The sequence below is a fragment of the Anomaloglossus baeobatrachus genome, chromosome 12, assembly GCF_048569485.1.
Source record: "Anomaloglossus baeobatrachus isolate aAnoBae1 chromosome 12, aAnoBae1.hap1, whole genome shotgun sequence".
Taxonomy (NCBI): Eukaryota; Metazoa; Chordata; class Amphibia; order Anura; family Aromobatidae; genus Anomaloglossus; species Anomaloglossus baeobatrachus.
Genome location: NC_134364.1, coordinates 125613210 through 125634789, shown reverse-complemented (window position 1 = coordinate 125634789; position 21580 = coordinate 125613210).

Genomic DNA, 21580 nt, shown 5'->3' with positions numbered 1-21580 from the left:
ATTACTGGTGCAGTACTGAGAATATCCAGCAGGTGGTAGTAGAGGTCAGTGTGTGGTCTATTACTGGTGCATTACTGAGAATATCCAGCAGGTGGTAGTAGAGGTCACTGTTTGGTGTATTACTGGAGCAGTACTGAGAATATCCAGCAGGTGGTAGTAGAGGTCACTGTGTGGTGTATTACTGGAGCAGTACTGAGAATATCCAGCAGGTGGTAGTAGAGGTCACTGTTTGGTGTATTACTGGAGCAGTACTGAGAATATCCAGCAGGTGGTAGTGGAGGACACTGTGTGGTCTATTACTGGTGCATTACTGAGAATATCCAGCAGGTGGTAGTAGAGGTCACTGTTTGGTGTATTACTGGAGCAGTACTGAGAATATCCAGCAGGTGGTAGTAGAGGTCACTGTTTGGTGTATTACTGGAGCAGTACTGAGAATATCCAGCAGTTGGTAGTAGAGGTCACTGTTTGGTGTATTACTGGTGCAGTACTGAGAAGATCCAGCAGGTGGTAGTAGAGTTCACTGTGTGGTCTATTATTGGTGCAGTACTGAGAATATCCAGCAGGTGGTAGTAGAGGTCACTGTGTGGTGTATTACTGGTGCAGTAGTGAGAATATCCAGCAGGTGGTAGTAGAGGTCACTGTGTGGTCTATTACTGGTGCAGTACTGAGAATATCCAGCAGGTGGTAGTAGAGGTCAGTGTGTGGTGTATTACTGGTGCAGTACTGAGAATATCCAGCAGGTGGTAGTAGAGGTCACTGTGTGGTGTATTACTGGTGCAGTAGTGAGAATATCCAGCAGGTGGTAGTAGAGGTCTCTGTGTGGGCTATTACTGGAGCAGTACTGAGAATATCCAGCAGGTGGTAGTAGAGGTCACTGTGTGGTCTTTTACTGTTGCAGTACTGAGAATATCCAGCAGGTGGTAGTAGAGGTCAGTGTGTGGTGTATTACTGGTGCAGTACTGAGAATATCCAGCAGGTGGTAGTAGAGGTCAGTGTGTGGTGTATTACTGGTGCTGTACTGAGAATATCCAGCAGGTGGTAGAGGTCACTGTGTGGTGTATTACTGGTGCAGTACTGAGAATGTCCAGCAGGTGGTAGTAGAGGACACTGTGTGGTCTTTTACTGTTGCAGTTCTGAGAATATCCAGCAGGTGGTAGTAGAGGTCACTGTGTGGTGTATTACTGGTGCAGTACTGAGAATATCCAGCAGGTGGTAGTAGAGGTCACTGTGTGGTCTATTACTGTTGCAGTACTGAGAACATCCAGCAGGTGGTAGTAGAGGTCACTGTGTGGTGTATTACTGGTGCAGTACTGACAATTTCCAGCAGGTGGTAGTAGAGTTCACTGTGTGGTCTATTATTGGTGCAGTAGTGAGAATATCCAGCAGGTGGTAGTAGAGGTCACTGTGTGGTCTATTACTGTTGCAGTACTGAGAATATCCAGCAGGTGGTAGTAGAGGTCACTGTGTGGTCTATTACTGGTGCAGTACTGAGAATATTCAGCAGGTGGTAGAGGTCACTGTGTGGTGTATTACTGGTGCAGTACTGAGAACATCCAGCAGGTGGTAGTAGAGGTCACTGTGTGGTCTATTACTGGTGCAGTACTGAGAACATCCAGCAGGTGGTAGTAGAGGACACTGTGTGGTCTTTTACTGTTGCAGTTCTGAGAATATCCAGCAGGTGGTAGTAGAGGTCACTGTGTGGTGTATTACTGGTGCAGTACTGAGAATATCCAGCAGGTGGTAGTAGAGGTCACTGTGTGGTGTATTACTGGTGCAGTACTGAGAATATCCAGCAGGTGGTAGTAGAGGTCACTGTGTGGTGTATTACTGGAGCAGTACTGACAATTTCCAGCAGGTGGTAGTAGAGGTCACTGTGTGGTGTATTACTGGTGCAGTACTGAGAACATCCAGCAGGTAGTAGTAGAGGTCACTGTGTGGTGTATTACTGGTGCAGTACTGAGAATATCCAGCAGGTGGTAGTAGAGGTCACTGTGTGGTGTATTACTGGTGCAGTACTGAGAATATCCAGCATGTGGTAGTAGAGGTCACTGTGTTGTCTATTACTGGTGCAGTACTGAGAATATCCAGCAGGTGGTAGTAGAGGTCACTGTGTGGTGTATTACTGGTGCAGTACTGAGAATATCCAGCAGGTGGTAGTAGAGGTCAGTGTGTGGTCTATTACTGGTGCAGTACTGACAATTTCCAGCAGGTGGTAGTAGAGGTCACTGTGTGGTGTATTACTGGTGCAGTACTGAGAACATCCAGCAGGTAGTAGTAGAGGTCACTGTGTGGTCTATTACTGGTGCAGTACTGAGAATATCCAGCATGTGGTAGTAGAGGTCACTGTGTTGTCTATTACTGGTGCAGTACTGAGAATATCCAGCATGTGGTAGTAGAGGTCACTGTGTTGTCTATTACTGGTGCAGTACTGAGAATATCCAGCAGGTGGTAGTAGAGGTCACTGTGTGGTGTATTACTGGTGCAGTACTGACAATTTTCAGCAGGTGGTAGTAGAGGTCACTGTGTGGTGTATTACTGGTGCAGTACTGAGAACATCCAGCAGGTAGTAGTAGAGGTCACTGTGTGGTGTATTACTGGTGCAGTACTGAGAATATCCAGCAGGTGGTAGTAGAGGTCAGTGTGTGGTGTATTACTGGTGCAGTACTGAGAATATCCAGCAGGTGGTAGTATAGGTCACTGTGTGGTGTATTACTGGTGCAGTACTGAGAATATCCAGCAGGTGGTAGTAGAGGGCAGTGTGTGGTCTATTACTGGAGCAGTACTGAGAATATCCAGCAGGTGGTAGTAGAGGTCACTGTGTGGTGTATTACTGGAGCAGTACTGAGAATATCCAGCAGGTGGTAGTAGAGGTCTCTGTGTGGTCTATTACTGGAGCAGTACTGAGAATATCCAGCAGGCGGGAGTAGAGGTCACTGTGTGGTCTATTACTGCTGCAGTACTGAGAACATCCAGCAGGTGGTAGTAGAGGTCCCTGTGTGATGTATTACTGGTGCAGTACTGAGAATATCCAGCAGGTGGTAGTAGAGGTCTCTGTGTGGTCTATTACTGGAGCAGTACTGAGAATATCCAGCAGGCGGGAGTAGAGGTCACTGTGTGGTCTATTACTGCTGCAGTACTGAGAACATCCAGCAGGTGGTAGTAGAGGTCCCTGTGTGATGTATTACTGTTGCAGTACTGAGAATATCCAGCAGGCGGTAGTAGAGGTCTCTGTGTGGTCTATTACTGGAGCAGTACTGAGAATATCCAGCAGGTGGTAGTAGAGGTCACTGTGTGGTGTATTACTGGTTCAGTACTGAGAATATCCAGCAGGTGGTAGTAGAGGTCACTGTGGTGTATTACTGGTGCAGTACTGAGAATATCCAGCAGGTGGTAGTAGAGGTCACTGTGTGGTGTATTACTGGTGCAGTACTGAGAATATCCAGCAGGTGGTAGCAGAGGTCACTGTTTGTTGTATTACTGGTGCAGTACTGAGAATATCCAGCAGGTGGTAGTAGAGGTCACTGTGTGGTGTATTACTGGTGCAGTACTGAGAACATCCAGCAGGTGGTAGAGGTCACTGTGTGTTGTATTACTGGTGCAGTACTGAGAATATCCAGCAGGTGGTAGTAGAGGTCAGTGTGTGGTCTATTACTGGTGCATTACTGAGAATATCCAGCAGGTGGTAGTAGAGGTCACTGTTTGGTGTATTACTGGAGCAGTACTGAGAATATCCAGCAGGTGGTAGTGGAGGACACTGTGTGGTGTATTACTGGAGCAGTACTGAGAATATCCAGCAGGTGGTAGTAGAGGTCACTGTTTGGTGTATTACTGGTGCAGTACTGAGAACATCCAGCAGGTGGTAGTGGAGGACACTGTTTGGTGTATTACTGGAGCAGTACTGAGAATATCCAGCAGGTGGTAGTAGAGGTCACTGTGTGGTCTATTACTGGTGCAGTACTGAGAATATCCAGCAGGTGGTAGTAGAGGTCACTGTGTGGTGTATTACTGGTGCAGTACTGAGAATATCCAGCAGGTGGTAGCAGAGGTCACTGTTTGTTGTATTACTGGTGCAGTACTGAGAATATCCAGCAGGTGGTAGTAGAGGTCACTGTGTGGTGTATTACTGGTGCAGTACTGAGAATATCCAGCAGGTGGTAGTAGAGGTCACTGTGTGGTGTATTACTGGTGCAGTACTGAGAATATCCAGCAGGTGGTAGCAGAGGTCACTGTTTGTTGTATTACTGGTGCAGTACTGAGAATGTCCAGCAGGTGGTAGTAGAGGTCACTGTGTGGTGTATTACTGGTGCAGTACTGAGAATATCCAGCAGGTGGTAGCAGAGGTCACTGTTTGTTGTATTACTGGTGCAGTACTGAGAATATCCAGCAGGTGGTAGAGGTCACTGTGTGGTGTATTACTGGTGCAGTACTGAGAATATCCAGCAGGTGGTAGTAGAGGTCAGTGTGTGGTCTATTACTGGTGCATTACTGAGAATATCCAGCAGGTGGTAGTAGAGGTCACTGTTTGGTGTATTACTGGAGCAGTACTGAGAATATCCAGCAGGTGGTAGTAGAGGTCACTGTGTGGTGTATTACTGGAGCAGTACTGAGAATATCCAGCAGGTGGTAGTAGAGGTCACTGTTTGGTGTATTACTGGAGCAGTACTGAGAATATCCAGCAGGTGGTAGTGGAGGACACTGTGTGGTGTATTACTGGAGCAGTACTGAGAATATCCAGCAGGTGGTAGTAGAGGTCACTGTTTGGTGTATTACTGGTGCAGTAGTGAGAATATCCAGCAGGTGGTAGTAGAGGTCTCTGTGTGGGCTATTACTGGAGCAGTACTGAGAATATCCAGCAGGTGGTAGTAGAGGTCACTGTGTGGTCTTTTACTGTTGCAGTACTGAGAATATCCAGCAGGTGGTAGTAGAGGTCAGTGTGTGGTGTATTACTGGTGCAGTACTGAGAATATCCAGCAGGTGGTAGTAGAGGTCAGTGTGTGGTGTATTACTGGTGCTGTACTGAGAATATCCAGCAGGTGGTAGAGGTCACTGTGTGGTGTATTACTGGTGCAGTACTGAGAATGTCCAGCAGGTGGTAGTAGAGGACACTGTGTGGTCTTTTACTGTTGCAGTTCTGAGAATATCCAGCAGGTGGTAGTAGAGGTCACTGTGTGGTGTATTACTGGTGCAGTACTGAGAATATCCAGCAGGTGGTAGTAGAGGTCACTGTGTGGTCTATTACTGTTGCAGTACTGAGAACATCCAGCAGGTGGTAGTAGAGGTCACTGTGTGGTGTATTACTGGTGCAGTACTGACAATTTCCAGCAGGTGGTAGTAGAGTTCACTGTGTGGTCTATTATTGGTGCAGTAGTGAGAATATCCAGCAGGTGGTAGTAGAGGTCACTGTGTGGTCTATTACTGTTGCAGTACTGAGAATATCCAGCAGGTGGTAGTAGAGGTCACTGTGTGGTCTATTACTGGTGCAGTACTGAGAATATTCAGCAGGTGGTAGAGGTCACTGTGTGGTGTATTACTGGTGCAGTACTGAGAATGTCCAGCAGGTGGTAGTAGAGGACACTGTGTGGTCTTTTACTGTTGCAGTTCTGAGAATATCCAGCAGGTGGTAGTAGAGGTCACTGTGTGGTGTATTACTGGTGCAGTACTGAGAATATACAGCAGGTGGTAGTAGAGGTCAGTGTGTGGTCTTTTACTGTTGCAGTTCTGAGAATATCCAGCAGGTGGTAGTAGAGGACTGTCACGAACCACCGGGGGGGTCACTCAGAAATCCCCCGCGCTGGCTACCAGTACGTCACAATCGGGGGGTAACAAGTGGGGGTCACCCCTCCTTTATACCTCCCGACCGACAGACAGAGCACGTGACGCGCTCTCTAGCGCCCCTCTTATAGTCAGGCCAATTATGGAATTGCCCGACGATAAGCAAGGAGGCCGCTATACTACTTATGCCGATTATTGAAGGGTCCCCGGTGAGAGTAGGGTATATATTCCCCCGACCTCCGCGGGCGGAATATATAAAACCTCCCCGAATCTCACTGGCCTCCCCACAATAATCCTTGGCACAACTCGCTGCCACCAACCGCTTCACGGTAACTATTAGCCGAACACACAGACGTGGGATTCAAGATCAAGATAACAGAACAGCCCAAGATTAATTATATAATTTAATCAGCCTAAAGCACACTAGAAACTACAATATATACAATAGGGAATCTACAGAATATACAGTTATGTCAGAGTACAGTTACAATCAAAGCATGGGTTACAAACAGGCATACACAGTTCCAGCAGTTACCTTGTGCGTCTGGCCACAGGGGGGCGCTGTAGACCAGGTTTCCAGGAACTCCCTCACAGGTCTTTCCCAACCAGGCCCCCCGAGCAGAAGAACACTGGAAAATGGCCGAAGTAGGGTTATCAACCTGGGCAAATCCAGGTCCCCTCCTACCTTAGTGACCTCAGAGGGAGCACTGCTCCACCCCTGGCTGGAGTTATGGACAAAATCCACAACATGGAATATGGCCATAACTTGGCCTGGGAGCGTCGTAGGCGGACGCCGACGCTCTCATTGTGACAGCTATGAATTTAGCTACAGAACGAGAGGACTCATGACTTGTCTACTAGTTCCCCATTGGCTGATATCACGCCTGGGGTATTTCCCCAGGTCCTGCTCCCATAAAAAGGGTGTGCCAGCATCGTCCGCATGCGGAGACACCATTTTTATGGTTGCCATATTTATCGGAAATATGGCTTGCGAGATATGAACCATTTTTTACTGGAGTCGTCCTGTCTGGATACTTCCAAGCTTGCTAACTAGATAGCAGCCCCTACTACAGGGTCACGGCAGGGAGTCATCCTGTGTCCATTGTTCCCACATCACCTAATCTCCATATCACAGGAGATGGCCATGGGATGTGACACCTTCACAGATGCTGGACATCTGAGAACAAGAAGGGAGGGGGCACTGCCATGGAGTGATGAGAGCGATTATGACTGGAAGTCATAATTCATCTTCATATCCCAGGGTTTGCCTCACAAGGACACTGTGTGGTCTTTTACTGTTGCAGTTCTGAGAATATCCAGCAGGTGGTAGTAGAGGTCACTGTGTGGTGTATTACTGGTGCAGTACTGAGAACATCCAGCAGGTGGTAGTAGAGGACACTGAATGTCTATTACTGTTGCAGTACTGAGAATATCCAGCAGGTGGTAGTAGAGGTCACTGTGTGGTCTATTACTGGTGCAGTACTGAGAATATTCAGCAGGTGGTAGAGGTCACTGTGTGGTGTATTACTGGTGCAGTACTGAGAATGTCCAGCAGGTGGTAGTAGAGGACACTGTGTGGTCTTTTACTGTTGCAGTTCTGAGAATATCCAGCAGGTGGTAGTAGAGGTCACTGTGTGGTCTTTTACTGTTGCAGTACTGAGAATATCCAGCAGGTGGTAGTAGAGGTCAGTGTGTGGTGTATTACTGGTGCAGTACTGAGAATATCCAGCAGGTGGTAGTAGAGGTCAGTGTGTGGTCTATTACTGTTGCAGTACTGAGAATATCCAGCAGGTGGTAGTAGAGGTCACTGTGTGGTCTATTACTGTTGCAGTACTGAGAACATCCAGCAGGTGGTAGTAGAGGTCACTGTGTGGTGTATTACTGGTGCAGTACTGACAATTTCCAGCAGGTGGTAGTAGAGGTCACTGTTTGGTGTATTACTGGTGCAGTACTGAGAATGTCCAGCAGGTGGTAGTAGAGGACACTGTGTGGTCTTTTACTGTTGCAGTTCTGAGAATATCCAGCAGGTGGTAGTAGAGGTCACTGTGTGGTCTTTTACTGTTGCAGTACTGAGAATATCCAGCAGGTGGTAGTAGAGGTCAGTGTGTGGTGTATTACTGGTGCAGTACTGAGAATATCCAGCAGGTGGTAGTAGAGGTCAGTGTGTGGTCTTTTACTGTTGCAGTACTGAGAATATCCAGCAGGTGGTAGTAGAGGTCACTGTGTGGTCTATTACTGTTGCAGTACTGAGAACATCCAGCAGGTGGTAGTAGAGGTCACTGTGTGGTGTATTACTGGTGCAGTACTGACAATTTCCAGCAGGTGGTAGTAGAGGTCACTGTTTGGTGTATTACTGGTGCAGTACTGAGAACATCCAGCAGATGGTAGTAGAGGTCACTGTGTGGTCTATTATTGGTGCAGTACTGACAATTTCCAGCAGGTGGTAGTAGAGGTCAGTGTGTGGTGTATTACTGGTGCAGTACTGAGAATATCCAGCAGGTGGTAGTAGAGGTCAGTGTGTGGTGTATTACTGGTGCAGTACTGAGAATATCCAGCAGGTGGTAGTAGAAGTCAGTGTGTGGTCTATTACTGGTGCAGTACTGAGAATATTCAGCAGGTGGTAGTAGAGGTCACTGTTTGGTGTATTACTGGTGCAGTACTGAGAATATCCAGCAGGTGGTAGTAGAGGTCAGTGTGTGGTGTATTACTGGTGCAGTACTGAGAACATCCAGCAGGTGGTAGTAGAGGACACTGTGTGGTCTTTTACTGTTGCAGTACTGAGAATATCCAGCAGGTGGTAGTAGAGGTCACTGTGTGGTGTATTACTGGTGCAGTACTGACAATTTCCAGCAGGTGGTAGTAGAGGTCACTGTGTGGTGTATTACTGGTGCAGTACTGACAATTTCCAGCAGGTGGTAGTAGAGGTCACTGTGTGGTGTATTACTGGTGCAGTACTGAGAATATCCAGCAGGTGGTAGTAGAGGTCAGTGTGTGGTCTATTACTGGTGCAGTACTGAGAATATCCAGCAGGTGGTAGAGGTCACTGTTTGTTGTATTACTGGTGCAGTACTGAGAATGTCCAGCAGGTGGTAGTAGAGGTCACTGAGTGTCTATTACTGGTGCAGTATTGAGAATATCCAGCAGGTGGTAGTAGAGGTCAGTGTGTGGTCTATTACTGGAGCAGTACTGAGAATATTCAGCAGGTGGTAGTAGAGGACACTGAATATCTATTACTGGTGCAGTACTGAGAATATCCAGCAGGTGGTAGTAGAGGACACTGAATGTCTATTACTGTTGCAGTACAGAGAATATCCAGCAGGTGGTAGAGGTCAGTGTGTGGTCTATTACTGGTGCAGTACTGAGAATATCCAGCAGGTGGTAATAGAGGTCACTTTGTCGTGTATTACTGGTGCAGTACTGAGAATATCCAGCAGGTGGTAGTAGAGGTCACTGTGTCGTGTATTACTGGTGCAGTACTGAGAATATCCAGCAGGTGGTAGAGGTCACTGTGTGGTGTATTACTGGTGCAGTACTGAGAATATCCAGCAGGTGGCAGTAGAGGTCACTGTGTGGTCTATTACTGGTGCAGTGCTGAGAATATCCAGCAGGTGGTAGTAGAGGTCACTGTGTGGTCTATTACTGGCGCAGTACTGAGAATATCCAGCAGGTGGTAGTAGAGGTCAGTGTGTGGTGTATTACTGGTGCAGTACTGAGAATATCCAGCAGGTGGTAGTAGAGGTCACTGTGTGGTCTATTACTGGTGCAGTACAGAGAACATCCAGCAGGTGGTAGTAGAGGTCCCTGTTTGGTGTATTACTGGTGCAGTACTGAGAACATCCAGCAGGTGGTAGTAGAGGGCAGTGTGTGGTCTATTACTGGAGCAGTACTGAGAATATCCAGCAGGTGGTAGTAGAGGTCACTGTGTGGTGTATTACTGGAGCAGTACTGAGAATATCCAGCAGGCGGGAGTAGAGGTCACTGTGTGGTCTATTACTGCTGCAGTACTGAGAATATCCAGCAGGTGGTAGTAGAGGTCACTGTGTGGTGTATTACTGGAGCAGTACTGAGAATATCCAGCAGGCGGGAGTAGAGGTCACTGTGTGGTCTATTACTGCTGCAGTACTGAGAATATCCAGCAGGTGGTAGTAGAGGTCACTGTGTGGTGTATTACTGGTGCAGCACTGAGAATATCCAGCAGGTGGTAGTAGAGGTCTCTGTGTGGTCTATTACTGGAGCAGTACTGAGAATATCCAGCAGGTGGTAGTAGAGGTCACTGTGTGGTGTATTACTGGTGCAGTACTGAGAATATCCAGCAGGTGGTAGTAGAGGTCAGTGTGTGGTCTATTACTGGTGCAGTACTGAGAATATCCAGCAGGTGGTAGTAGAGGTCACTGTGTGGTGTATTACTGGTGCAGTACTGAGAATGTCCAGCAGGTGGTAGTAGAGGTCACTGAGTGTCTATTACTGGTGCAGTATTGAGAATATCCAGCAGGTGGTAGTAGAGGTCAGTGTGTGGTCTATTACTGGAGCAGTACTGAGAATATTCAGCAGGTGGTAGTAGAGGACACTGAATATCTATTACTGGTGCAGTACTGAGAATATCCAGCAGGTGGTAGTAGAGGACACTGAATGTCTATTACTGTTGCAGTACAGAGAATATCCAGCAGGTGGTAGAGGTCAGTGTGTGGTCTATTACTGGTGCAGTACTGAGAATATCCAGCAGGTGGTAATAGAGGTCACTTTGTCGTGTATTACTGGTGCAGTACTGAGAATATCCAGCAGGTGGTAGTAGAGGTCACTGTGTCGTGTATTACTGGTGCAGTACTGAGAATATCCAGCAGGTGGTAGAGGTCACTGTGTGGTGTATTACTGGTGCAGTACTGAGAATATCCAGCAGGTGGCAGTAGAGGTCACTGTGTGGTCTATTACTGGTGCAGTGCTGAGAATATCCAGCAGGTGGTAGTAGAGGTCACTGTGTGGTCTATTACTGGCGCAGTACTGAGAATATCCAGCAGGTGGTAGTAGAGGTCAGTGTGTGGTGTATTACTGGTGCAGTACTGAGAATATCCAGCAGGTGGTAGTAGAGGTCACTGTGTGGTCTATTACTGGTGCAGTACAGAGAACATCCAGCAGGTGGTAGTAGAGGTCCCTGTTTGGTGTATTACTGGTGCAGTACTGAGAACATCCAGCAGGTGGTAGTAGAGGTCACTGTGTGGTCTATTACTGGTGCAGTACTGAGAATATCCAGCAGGTGGTAATATAGGTCACTGTGTGGTGTATTACTGGTGCAGTACTGAGAATATCCAGCAGGTGGTAGTAGAGGGCAGTGTGTGGTCTATTACTGGAGCAGTACTGAGAATATCCAGCAGGTGGTAGTAGAGGTCACTGTGTGGTGTATTACTGGAGCAGTACTGAGAATATCCAGCAGGCGGGAGTAGAGGTCACTGTGTGGTCTATTACTGCTGCAGTACTGAGAATATCCAGCAGGTGGTAGTAGAGGTCACTGTGTGGTGTATTACTGGAGCAGTACTGAGAATATCCAGCAGGCGGGAGTAGAGGTCACTGTGTGGTCTATTACTGCTGCAGTACTGAGAATATCCAGCAGGTGGTAGTAGAGGTCACTGTGTGGTGTATTACTGGTGCAGCACTGAGAATATCCAGCAGGTGGTAGTAGAGGTCTCTGTGTGGTCTATTACTGGAGCAGTACTGAGAATATCCAGCAGGTGGTAGTAGAGGTCACTGTGTGGTGTATTACTGGTGCAGTAGTGAGAATATCCAGCAGGTGGTAGTAGAGGTCACTGTGTGGTGTATTACTGGTGCAGTACTGAGAATATCCAGCAGGTGGTAGTAGAGGTCCCTGTGTGATGTATTACTGTTGCAGTACTGAGAATATCCAGCAGGTGGTAGTAGAGGTCTCTGTGTGGTCTATTACTGGAGCAGTACTGAGAATATCCAGCAGGTGGTGGTAGAGGTCAGTGTGTGGTGTATTACTGGTGCAGTACTGAGAATATCCAGCAGGTGGTAGTAGAGGTCACTGTGTGGTGTATTACTGGTGCAGTACTGAGAACATCCAGCAGGTGGTAGAGGTCACTGTGTGGTGTATTACTGGTGCAGTACTGAGAATATCCAGCAGGTGGTAGAGGTCACTGTGTGGTGTGTTACTGGTGCAGTACTGAGAACATCCAGCAGGTGGTAGAGGTCACTGTGTGGTGTATTACTGGTGCAGTACTGAGAATATCCAGCAGGTGGTAGTAGAGGTCAGTGTGTGGTCTATTACTGGTGCATTACTGAGAATATCCAGCAGGTGGTAGTAGAGGTCACTGTTTGGTGTATTACTGGAGCAGTACTGAGAATATCCAGCAGGTGGTAGTAGAGGTCACTGTGTGGTGTATTACTGGAGCAGTACTGAGAATATCCAGCAGGTGGTAGTAGAGGTCCCTGTGTGGTGTATTACTGGTGCAGTACTGAGAATATCCAGCAGGTGGTAGTAGAGGTCACTGTTTGGTGTATTACTGGTGCAGTACTGAGAATATCCAGCAGGTGGTAGTAGAGGTCACTGTTTGGTGTATTACTGGAGCAGTACTGAGAATATCCAGCAGGTGGTAGTAGAGGTCACTGTTTGGTGTATTACTGGTGCAGTACTGAGAAGATCTAGCAGGTGGTAGTAGAGTTCACTGTGTGGTCTATTATTGGTGCAGTACTGAGAATATCCAGCAGGTGGTAGTAGAGGTCACTGTGTGGTGTATTACTGGTGCAGTAGTGAAAATATCCAGCAGGTGGTAGTAGAGGTCACTGTGTGGTCTATTACTGGTGCAGTACTGAGAATATCCAGCAGGTGGTAGTAGAGGTCAGTGTGTGGTGTATTACTGGTGCAGTAGTGAGAATATCCAGCAGGTGGTAGTAGAGGTCTCTGTGTGGGCTATTACTGGAGCAGTACTGAGAATATCCAGCAGGTGGCAGTAGAGGTCACTGTGTGGTGTATTACTGGAGCAGTACTGAGAATATCCAGCAGGTGGTAGTAGAGGTCACTGTGTGGTCTTTTACTGTTGCAGTACTGAGAATATCCAGCAGGTGGTAGAGGTCACTGTGTGGTGTATTACTGGTGCAGTACTGAGAATGTCCAGCAGGTGGTAGTAGAGGACACTGTGTGGTGTATTACTGGTATAGTACTGAGAATATCCAGCAGGTGGTAGTAGAGGTCACTGTGTGGTCTATTACTGGAGCAGTACTGAGAATATCCAGCAGGTGGTAGTAGAGGTCACTGTGTGGTCTATTACTGGTGCAGTACTGAGAATATCCAGCAGGTGGTAGCAGAGGTCAGTGTGTGGTCTTTTACTGTTGCAGTACTGAGAATATCCAGCAGGTGGTAGTAGAGGTCACTGTGTGGTCTATTACTGTTGCAGTACTGAGAACATCCAGCAGGTGGTAGTAGAGGTCACTGTGTGGTGTATTACTGGTGCAGTACTGACAATTTCCAGCAGGTGGTAGTAGAGTTCACTGTGTGGTCTATTATTGGTGCAGTAGTGAGAATATCCAGCAGGTGGTAGTAGAGGTCACTGTGTGGTGTATTACTGGTGCAGTACTGACAATTTCCAGCAGGTGGTAGTAGAGGTCACTGTGTGGTCTATTACTGTTGCAGTACTGAGAACATCCAGCAGGTGGTAGTAGAGGACACTGAATGTCTATTACTGTTGCAGTACTGAGAATATCCAGCAGGTGGTAGTAGAGGTCACTGTGTGGTCTATTACTGGTGCAGTACTGAGAATATTCAGCAGGTGGTAGAGGTCACTGTGTGGTGTATTACTGGTGCAGTACTGAGAATGTCCAGCAGGTGGTAGTAGAGGACACTGTGTGGTCTTTTACTGTTGCAGTTCTGAGAATATCCAGCAGGTGGTAGTAGAGGTCACTGTGTGGTGTATTACTGGTGCAGTACTGAGAATATCCAGCAGGTGGTAGTAGAGGTCAGTGTGTGGTCTTTTACTGTTGCAGTACTGAGAATATCCAGCAGGTGGTAGTAGAGGTCACTGTGTGGTCTATTACTGTTGCAGTATTGAGAACATCCAGCAGGTGGTAGTAGAGGTCACTGTGTGGTGTATTACTGGTGCAGTACTGACAATTTCCAGCAGGTGGTAGTAGAGGTCACTGTTTGGTCTATTACTGGTGCAGTACTGAGAACATCCAGCAGGTGGTAGTAGAGGACACTGTGTGGTCTTTTACTGTTGCAGTACTGAGAATATCCAGCAGGTGGTAGTAGAGGTCACTGTGTGGTGTATTACTGGTGCAGTACTGACAATTTCCAGCAGGTGGTAGTAGAGGTCACTGTGTGGTGTATTACTGGTGCAGTACTGACAATTTCCAGCAGGTGGTAGTAGAGGTCAATGTGTGGTGTATTACTGGTGCAGTACTGACAATTTCCAGCAGGTGGTAGTAGAGGTCACTGTGTGGTGTATTACTGGTGCAGTACTGAGAATATCCAGCAGGTGGTAGTAGAGGTCAGTGTGTGGTCTATTACTGGTGCAGTACTGAGAATATCCAGCAGGTGGTAGAGGTCACTGTTTGTTGTATTACTGGTGCAGTACTGACAATTTCCAGCAGGTGGTAGTAGAGGTCACTGTGTGGTGTATTACTGGTGCAGTACTGACAATTTCCAGCAGGTGGTAGTAGAGGTCACTGTGTGGTGTATTACTGGTGCAGTACTGAGAATGTCCAGCAGGCGGTAGTAGAGGTCACTGTGTGGTCTATTACTGGTGCAGTACTGAGAATATCCAGCAGGTGGTAGTAGAGGTCAGTGTGTGGTGTATTACTGGTGCAGTATTGAGAATATCCAGCAGGTGGTAGTAGAGGTCAGTGTGTGGTCTATTACTGGAGCAGTACTGAGAATATTCAGCAGGTGGTAGTAGAGGTCACTGTGTGGTGTATTACTGGTGCAGTACTGAGAACATCCAGCAGGTGGTAGTAGAGGTCAGTGTGTGGTCTATTACTGGAGCAGTACTGAGAATATTCAGCAGGTGGTAGTAGAGGTCACTGTGTGGTGTATTACTGGTGCAGTACTGAGAATGTCCAGCAGGTGGTAGTAGAGGTCAGTGTGTGGTCTATTACTGGAGCAGTACTGAGAATATCCAGCAGGTGGTAGTAGAGGTCACTGTGTGGTGCATTACTGGTGCAGTACTGAGAATATCTAGCAGGTGGTAGTAGAGGTCACTGTGTGGTCTATTACTGGTGCAGTACTGAGAATATCTAGCAGGTGGTAGTAGAGGTCACTGTTTGGTGTATTACTGGTGCAGTGCTGAGAATATCCAGCAGGTGGTAGTAGAGGACACTGAATGTCTATTACTGTTGCAGTACTGAGAATATCCAGCAGGTGGTAGAGGTCAGTGTGTGGTCTATTACTGGTGCAGTACTGAGAATATCCAGCAGGTGGTAATAGAGGTCACTGTGTGGTGTATTACTGGTGCAGTACTGAGAATATCCAGCAGGTGGTAGTAGAGGTCAGTGTGTGGTGTATTACTGGTGCAGTACTGAGAATATCCAGCAGGTGGTAGTAGAGGTCACTGTGTGGTCTATTACTGGTGCAGTGCTGAGAATATCCAGCAGGTGGTAGTAGAGGTCACTGTGTGGTCTATTACTGGCGCAGTACTGAGAATATCCAGCAGGTGGTAGTAGAGGTCAGTGTGTGGTCTATCACTGGTGCAGTAGTGAGAATATCCAGCAGGTGGTAGTAGAGGTCACTGTGTGGTGTATTACTGGTGCAGTACTGAGAATATCCAGCAGGTGGTAGTAGAGGTCAGTGTGTGGTGTATTACTGGTGCAGTACTGAGAATATCCAGCAGGTGGTAGTAGAGGTCCCTGTGTGGTGTATTACTCGTGCAGTACTGAGAATATCCAGCAGGTGGTAGTAGAGGTCACTGTGTGGTCTATTACTGGTGCAGTATTGAGAATATCCAGCAGGTGGTAGTAGAGGTCACTGTGTGGTGTATTACTGGTGCAGTACAGAGAACATCCAGCAGGTGGTAGTAGAGGTCCCTGTTTGGTGTATTACTGGTGCAGTACTGAGAACATCCAGCAGGTGGTAGTAGAGGTCACTGTGTGGTCTATTACTGGTGCAGTACTGAGAATATCCAGCAGGTGGTAGTAGAGGTCACTGTGTGGTCTATTACTGGTGCAGTACTGAGAATATCCAGCAGGTGGTAGTAGAGGTCACTGTGTGGTCTATTACTGGTGCAGTACTGAGAATATCCAGCAGGTGGTAGTAGAGGTCACTGTGTGGTGTATTACTGGTGCAGTACTGAGAATATCCAGCAGGTGGTAGTAGAGATCACTGTGTGGTCTATTACTGGTGCAGTACTGAGAATATCCAGCAGGTGGTAGTAGAGGTCACTGTGTGGTCTATTACTGGTGCAGTACTGAGAATATCCAGCAGGTGGTAGTAGAGGTCAGTGTGTGGTGTATTACTGGTGCAGTACTGAGAATATCCAGCAGGTGGTAGTAGAGGTCACTGTGTGGTGTATTACTGGTGCAGTGCTGAGAATATCCAGCAGGTGGTAGTAGAGGTCACTGTGTGGTGTATTACTGGTGCAGTACAGAGAACATCCAGCAGGTGGTATTAGAGGTCCCTGTTTGGTGTATTACTGGTGCAGTACTGAGAACATCCAGCAGGTGGTAGTAGAGGTCACTGTGTGGTCTATTACTGGTGCAGCACTGAGAATATCCAGCAGGTGGTAGTAGAGGTCCCTGTGTGGTGTATTACTGGTGCAGTACTGAGAATATCCAGCAGGTGGTAGTAGAGGTCACTGTGTGGTCTATTACTGGTGCAGTACTGAGAACATCCAGCAGGTGGTAGTAGAGGTCAGTGTGTGGTGTATTACTGGTGCAGTACTGAGAATATCCAGCAGGTGGTAGTAGAGGTCACTGTGTGGTCTATTACTGGTGCAGTGCTGAGAATATCCAGCAGGTGGTAGTAGAGGTCACTGTGTGGTGTATTACTGGTGCAGTAGTGATAATATCCAGCAGGTGGTAGTAGAGGTCAGTGTGTGGTGTATTACTGGTGCAGTAGTGATAATATCCAGCAGGTGGTAGTAGAGGTCACTGTGTGGTGTATTACTGGTGCAGTACTGAGAACATCCAGCAGGTGGTAGTAGAGGTCAGTGTGTGGTGTATTACTGGTGCAGTACTGAGAATATTCAGCAGGTGGTAGTAGAGGTCAGTGTGTGGGCTATTACTGGTGCAGTACTGAGAATATCCAGCAGGTGGTAGTAGAGGTCAGTGTGTGGTATATTACTGGTGCAGTACTGAGAATGTCCAGCAGGTGGTAGTAGAGGTCACTGTGTGGTGTATTACTGGTGCAGTACTGAGAACATCCAGCAGGTGGTAGTAGAGGTCACTGTGTTGTCTATTACTGGTGCAGTACTGAGAATATCCAGCAGGTGGTAGTAGAGGTCAGTGTGTGGTGTATTACTGGTGCAGTACTGAGAATATCCAGCAGGTGGTAGTAGAGGTCAGTGTGTGGTGTATTACTGGTGCAGTACTGAGAATATCCAGCAGGTGGTAGTAGAGGTCAGTGTGTGGTGTATTACTGGTGCAGTACTGAGAATATCCAGCAGGTGGTAGTAGAGGTCAGTGTGTGGTGTATTACTGGTGTGCAGTACTGAGAATATCCAGCAGGTGGTGGTAGAGGTCACTGTGTGGTCTATTACTGGTGCAGTACTGAGAATATCCAGCAGGTGGTAGTAGAGGTCAGTGTGTGGTGTATTACTGGTGCAGTACTGAGAATATCCAGCAGGTGGTAGTAGAGGTCACTGTGTGGTGTATTACTGGTGTGCAGTACTGAGAATATCCAGCAGGTGGTAGTAGAGGTCAGTGTGTGGTGTATTACTGGTGCAGTACTGAGAATATCCAGCAGGTGGTAGTAGAGGTCCCTGTGTGGTGTATTACTGGTGCAGTACTGAGAATATCCAGCAGGTGGTAGTAGAGGTCAGTGTGTGGTGTATTACTGGTGCAGTACTGAGAATATCCAGCAGGTGGTAGTAGAGGTCACTGTGTGGTGTATTACTGGTGTGCAGTACTGAGAATATCCAGCAGGTGGTAGTAGAGGTCAGTGTGTGGTCTATTACTGGTGTGCAGTACTGAGAATATCCAGCAGGTGGTAGTAGAGGTCAGTGTGTGGTGTATTACTGGTGCAGTACTGAGAATATCCAGCAGGTGGTAGTAGAGGTCACTGTGTGGTGCATTACTGGTGCAGTACTGAGAATATCCAGCAGGTGGTAGTAGAGGTCACTGTGTGGTCTATTACTGGTGCAGTACTGAGAATATCCAGCAGGTGGTAGTAGAGGTCAGTGTGTGGTGTATTACTGGTGCAGTACTGAGAATATCCAGCAGGTGGTAGTAGAGGTCACTGTGGTCTAATTCTGGTGCAGTACTGAGAATATCCAGCAGGTGGTAGTAGAGGTCACTGTGTGGTCTATTACTGGTGGTTCCCTGAAAAATGCCCACAGGAAAATTGCCCACATGGAAAATTGCCCACATGGAATATTGCCCACACAGAAAATCGCCAAGTGCAGCATCGCAATGTTTCAGATTTATGATCTGCTCTCATCTCTCACTGATGCTGCCTTAGGATACTTTATACTTGCGTTGAACGGCATTTGTCATAATGCGTTGTGTGACGCATGTCACGGATGCGTTGTAAATAGTGTGATATAATGTCATGCTCCCCGGTCCCCGTGTCGCGCTCCCCGATCCCCGTGGCATGCTCCCCGGTTCCCGACGGCGCTCCCCGCTCACCACTCCTATCCCCGGTCCTCCCTTCCACGGTCCTCCTGCTCCCTCTCCCTCGCCGGTGTCCTCCATGTGTCCCCGCTCCAGGCGCCCCTCTGCATCACAGGACACTCTGCCCTGCACTCCTGCTTCTTCGGCGCCGCTTCCTTCCCTGGTCTCAGGCACTCGGGCCTCGCGCATGCGCGTTAGGGCGTGCGGTCATTGACCCTCTCTTAAAGGGCCAGCGTCCAGAAACAGGATATTGGCTTGCAGGTACAGGGTATAAGAGGATTCTTCTTCCAGGTGGGCGGGGCCTGTTCTACGTGTTTAGTAAGCTAGGAGTTTAGGTCCCCTTTTGCCTTGTCCAGTATTAACCCTTGTCTGTCTCGCAGAGCCCGTCCTGCCACGCCAACCGGTCCTAACCATGACTGCTGCTTAACTCCTGTCGGTGATGGTCGGCTGAGGACTCCACCATCTTCTTCAACCCAGACCCGGCTCCGATCCCCAGCTCCATGTGGTGACCTCCGCCCTGTCGTCCAGCTGGATCCGGTTCCACCTGTCATCTCCACCCGGCACCTGAACCAGAGCCTTGTTATCGGGACTACCATCTGGAACCCTGTGACCTCAGGGACATCTTCCTTCCTCTTTCCGGAAAGAACTGTGCCTGTACAGCTAGTGCATCAGGTACCGTGCATCAAGGCCCTCTGGCGGGTTGACCGGACAGTCCCTGTATAGGGGTTAGTTCCGGGTTGCTCCACTGGAGTAGTCCGGTGCACGGTCCAGTTTACACCACCAGGACCTTACATATAAAGGCAACAGATTCCTGTGAAATAACACGTTGCATTAAGCCAAGAGAGAGAGCCCCCATCATCACTGCACACACCCCGACACTACCGCACTCATCCTCATCACTGCACACACCCCGACACTACCGCACTCATCCTCATCACTGCACACACCCCGACACTACTGCACTTATCATCATCACCGCACACACCCCGGCACTACTGCTCCTATCATCACCGCACACACGCAGGCACTACATCACTCATCATCACTGCATACACACCGGCACTACCGCTCCCTTCATCACCGCACACATTACCTCAGTGACGTCCCCGCTGACAGCGTGACTCACTTCAGTTGCTGCCTGGAGCTGACAGAGAGCGGCGGTGTTCTACGGCCGCTCCTGTCAGCTTCATGTAGCAGAGCTGGATGCGACGCGGGACCTCGTATGGATTGCGCCAGACCTGGAGGGGTATTTGGGGATTAAAAAAGTGGTTAAAGAGGGTGGTTTTCATTCTTTTATTCCAAATAAAGTATTTTTTCGGGTGTATGTGTTTATTTACTTTCACTTACAGGTTAATCATTGTGGTTGTCTCATAGACACCTGCCATGATTAACCTAGGACTTAGTGGCAGCTATGGGCTGCTGCCATTAACTCCTTATTACCTCGATTTGCCACCGCACCAAAGCAATTCGGGATGAGCCAGGTAGAGTCCCAGGACTGTCGCATCTAATGGATGCGGCAATTCCGGGCGGCTGCTGGCTGATATTGTTAGGCTGGGGAGCTCCCCATAATGTGGGGCTCCCCATCCTGAGATTACATTCTTCAGATGTGTGACTTTACTTTGGCTGGTATCAAAATTAGGGGGACCGCATGCCGTTTTTTTAAATTATTTATTTATTTATTGTACTGCACGATATAGACCTCCCACCGGCGGTTGTGATTGGTTGCAGTGAGACAGCTGTCATTCAGCATGGGGGCGGATCTGACTGCAACCAATCATAGGCACCGGTGGGCGAGGGAAGCAGTGAATACTAGATGGAATAATGAGCGGCCGGAATTTTCAAAAGAGGAAAAGCCTTCGGAGCTTTGTGACAACTGTGCAGCGTCGCGCCCGTGATCGGTGAGTATGAGAGAGGGAGTGAGAGGGGGGAGAGAGACCAGGAGTGATTTTAAACGATTTCGATCGTTCTGCTAGACATGCTGAGCATGCTCAGTAGAACGTGACGGTATCCGTCAGCGGACTCCACCGCTTAGCGCATAGCGGCGGAATCCGCCACCATAGACAATCATTAGACACTTTGGCGGATTCCAACAGAGGTGTGTTATTTTAATGACCCAAAAACCGCTACATGTAGCGTTTCCTCCGTTCAATGCAGCGTCAAAATAACGATGCAGCGTCGTCCAGCGGATGGAACGCAGACACTTGCGTTACAGTGCATTGTCAATACAAGTCGATGGAGAATAGCGCAGTGCATTAACAGACTGCGCTATTCTCCATAGCGGCGGATTGCGCTGAACGCAAGTGTGAAAGTAGCCTTACTCCTCCCACAAGCCTAAAACAGCAGCACATCCAGAACCAGCAGCAGTGTGATCCAGAGGAGCAATCACTACTATCTGTACTCACAAAAGTATCACTGTATTATCTGGAGAGTTACATGGGACTGCAGGTCACATCTAATACATTATCATCTTAGTGGGAGCCCACCAAAAGCAGGGTGCTGCTGGCAGAGATCGTTGGTCCTGAAATCCCCAAAGGCACAGTAGTAATAAGGTGAGACTCTGTCGCTTGCACGACCTTGTGTTTGTGCTGGAAATGTATGATATGTTTTTGCAGGGCCGCCATCAGGGCATTACTACTGTGACTGCTGTAGGGGGCCCGGTGAAGAGAGGGGACCTGGACAGGCCAGGGGTAATTACTTAGCTTTGTTAAGCCCTGGGCAGGCCAGGCCTCCCCTCTTAACCGGGCCCCAGTCACAGCCGTAGCAAAGGGGCTCGCCTGTTTCAGCCACTGCACACACACACTGCTAAAACAAGGCGCATGGAACAGAGCAGGGAGGCGGCGCGTCATCCCGCAGCCCAATGTGATGAGGTCATCACTCTGCGCCTCATCACAGTGCTGCGGGCAACGTGGAGGTGGCGAGGACATGGCATCCGGCGGGGAAAGGTAGGCGTTTGGTGAGCTGAACACCGCCGGGGATGGGAGGCGGGGGTGCCCCTGCCTTGCTTTAGCTGAGGTGTTGGAACCACAGGCCTGAAATGACCTTT